This window comes from Arachis ipaensis, chromosome B03 (genome assembly GCF_000816755.2).
Source record: "Arachis ipaensis cultivar K30076 chromosome B03, Araip1.1, whole genome shotgun sequence".
Lineage (NCBI taxonomy): Eukaryota > Viridiplantae > Streptophyta > Magnoliopsida > Fabales > Fabaceae > Arachis > Arachis ipaensis.
Genome location: NC_029787.2, coordinates 30,893,431 through 30,897,205, shown reverse-complemented (window position 1 = coordinate 30,897,205; position 3,775 = coordinate 30,893,431).

The following is a 3,775-nucleotide window of genomic DNA, read 5'->3' as shown; positions in this document are numbered from 1 at the left end:
ATATTTATAATTTATAATATAATTTGCGTTCTTTACTTATTCTTTCAAAATTTGCTTGCAAAAATGTATGTATTATTTCGGATTATTTATTCAATAATGGAGAAAACCATCTATATGTTCCAATTTTATATTTTGTAATGCTCCTAATGTGATATGATGTGTATGTTAAACTTTTATTATTTCATTTACATATATGGAATAACGAAATATTAGTTTAGAGAGACAAGAACTGTTACACTAGAAGCAACAAAGAGTGAATAGTCCAATAAAAAAGTAGGCATTTAGAATTTGTTGATGCATCCAACATTCTAATGGATAATCCATTATAAGCTCTTCGGTAGATTCTAAAGAATGTATCAATTATGATCAATGTTGCGAGAACCGGACCGGTTATTGAACCGGTCAGGTGACAGGTTTAATGGTTTAACAGTTTAACGAGGGTCCAACTGAAATTGAACCGGTTTCATTAAATATATAATATAATTATTAAAAATTCAATATACAATTTTAAATATACAAATTCAATAATTTCTTAATTAATAAAATTCAGAAGTTTATAATTTGACATAATAATTTATTCATATTTTATTATTAAAATTCTATAAAATAAAATTTTTTTAACTAAGTTCTAAATTATAACAAAATAATCAGCAAGAAAATTCATCCTTTAACTCAAAGAATGCTTTAGTACATAATAAGATGTTGGTTTAAATCAATGATCTATGTCCAAAGTTCATTCCAAGTTAGACAATGTCCATAAAAAGGTAATCCAACACTCAAAGCTGGTTAGAGATCTTATCTATGCTCTCTGAGTATCGACTGGCTACTATCTGGGAGGAACTTCAATAAAAGAAGAAGTTAGGCAGAAAACTAAAAATTGGTCATTGCAATAAAAGTTTAGAATCACAAACTTACACTTAAAAATTTCAATCCATCAGCAACAAAAAAAATTCAGAGTTACAGCAAATTTCAACAACAACCTTTCAATCTATTCAACAATAAAACTCAGAAAACACTACAAGATTAATATTGATTTGAGGGAGTATTTTGGTAGAAGTTTTAAAAACCTCCACAATATATTTTATTTATGGCATTTTAAAAAACCTCCACTCATAATTAATTAAAATTCAAAGTTTTGGAATAAAACATCATTTTCTCTTTTTTTCCCAAACTGTCAGGCACCGAGTTCGCTGAGAGAGAATGAAACCCTAAGTTTTCTACATACGCCATTCTTGCCGCCGTTCTCGCTGCCGTTTCCTCCGCCGGCACTGTCACCATTGCCGTGTCCGTTGCGGTAGAGAGCTTCTAGATCGAGAACTTCTGGATCAGGGAGGTTGATGTTGGCCCCGATGGTAAGATCCGTTACGAGGATTTCATCGCCAGAATGGTTGCTAAGTAAACTCCTCACATATCAGATCCTTGCGAATTCCATTCGCTCTGCTTCTGGATTTTCCTAAATGTGTTCTTTCTTTTTTCTCAGCTATTTCCGTATTGCTGTTTCTTCTTCTTTTTTTATTTATTTATTTTTGGTCATGTTTGGTTTTTGTTTTGTGACGTTTCCTTTAGTGGACAAACGGGTTAACCATGTTATGCGCATTTTGGTTTTTTGCCATATTAATGTCATCATGTAGCTAACAATGGATGGTTTTAGGGATTCAAAAGTTGCTTGGATTGAATATATGTGTATGGTGAGATCCGAAGCGGTCTTTATCTACTTCTGCTGTAATTGTTTATTGGCTAAATAGACTACAGCCATGGTTGGAAAAATGTGTGTGTGTGTGTGTGTCAAACTTGTGTTCTAATTTCAGAGAAGAAGAACGAGCAGAGCATTGTTTTGGGGGGTTTCAAGTTTCGATTATTTTGTTTTTGTTTTTCTGTGAAATTTTGTTTTCGGATTGAATGTGACTCAGAGTGCGCAGCCGAAAAGGTGAAAATGAATGAGGAAAAAAAAGATTATTATATGAATATTTTTTCCCTTTGTTTGATGCTTTTGCAGGTTTGAGTTGATAGAGTTTATCAGTTTACTCTGCATCTCATCTCACTCTCACTCTCCAGCTATATTTTCTTCCATGTTATCATTATTTTTCGAAAATCTCAATTGGAGGTAAATTACTAAATTTGACATGATAAAAATATCTACATTTAATTTACATCTTGAGATGGTGGCTTTTTTTGTGTCTAACAAAACTGATACCAATTGTCCATGGTCCATAATCCAATTGCATGCTCTACGTTTTTTTCGTTTCTTTTGTTTCCATGTTTCACCTTGCATTCTTCAGCAAGCTTGTTACATAGTAATGGTTGTCAACTTAACTTTTTCTTCTATCAAATGTAAATGCACCCCAGCATGGTTGACGTTATTATCTACCTATTGTTTCATTGAATTGAATCTCAAATCTAATGCTGGATACTGAATTTATGTTAGGAAAATGGTTATCAGCTACTATTTCTGAGTGCTCGTGCAATTGTCCAAGCTTATCTAACCTGGAACTTCTTGATTAACCTGAAACAGGTATTGAAAGTTAAAACTAACAGTTTATTTTCAATTATATTGTAGGTTTATTTTTATTCTTTCATCCAGGAATTTATATATGAGATTTTCTTGTGAGGGTTTTGTTGGTCTTAGAATGCATGAGTAATTAAGTCCTCATCTGTTTATTTATATAGTGTTTTTCTTTAACTGTCTTTCGTCTTACCTTAAACTTAGATCTATCTCTCTTTAACTGCCTATCTTTCAAGATTTGTTATTTGTTATAATTAAGTGATAAGTGTTGCTCTGAGCCCTGAGCTTGAGGCTGTAATACCCGGTCTAACCGAAATTAATTAAATAATAATTTAAATAGGAGCGAATATGGTTGAAAGATTTGGCAATTGGAATTTGATAATTTAAATATGATATTTGGATTCAGTGAATTTTTCCGAGTCAGAAAATATAGTTTTCTGCGTAAAAGCGCGCAGTAGAATTTTGACCGGCAGTACCGGCTGAGATCTGTCTGGTACTACAGCTGAGGAAATTGATTATGGGTAAATAAGATTAAGAAATGAGGAATTATAATTAGGAAAGGTAGAAATATTTAAAGTGCGATTTAGAGCGCTAATCTTAAAGGTTTTGGCCCAAAATTGGGCCAATGGGCAAAAATAAGTGAACCGGGCCTAAGTGGGTCCAAGACCCAACATATATAAACATTAGTTGTGAGCATTTCAGCTCATTTTACCCTAAAAAGAAGGGTTGGGGCGCTGATTTGAGAAGAGAGAAGAGAAGAGAGAAAACCTAACTCTCTTTGATCTTCAAACCACCATAACTTGAGCTACGGAGCTCTGATTGACGAGCCGTTTGCGGCCACGCGTCGCTCTTCTCATCCTCTACAATTCTATTTAAGTTTGGTGGTGAGCATTCCATTCATCTCTGCCCAGTTTTCGAAATTTCCCACTGTTACACGTTTTTGGATAGTTAGTGTTGAAATCTTGTGATTTTGGGTGTTTAGGGATACTCCAACATGGATTCTAAGTGGGTTCTATCCCTACTTCATATGGGCTGAGGTAAGAAGTGCTCAAACCCTTGTGATTTGTCATTTTTATGAGCCCTAGGTTGATGTATGTATGTGATATTGGTTATGTTAGTGTATTTGGTGATGTTGGTGCACAATTGGGAGGTTGGTATTGCTTGAGGAGCTTTGGTAAGGCTTGGAGCTAATGTTGGTGAAGAATTCCAAAGAAGAGGCTCAATTGGTTTGGCTACAAGAGGTACGGTTTAAGTTTCATTTAAGTACCGTGT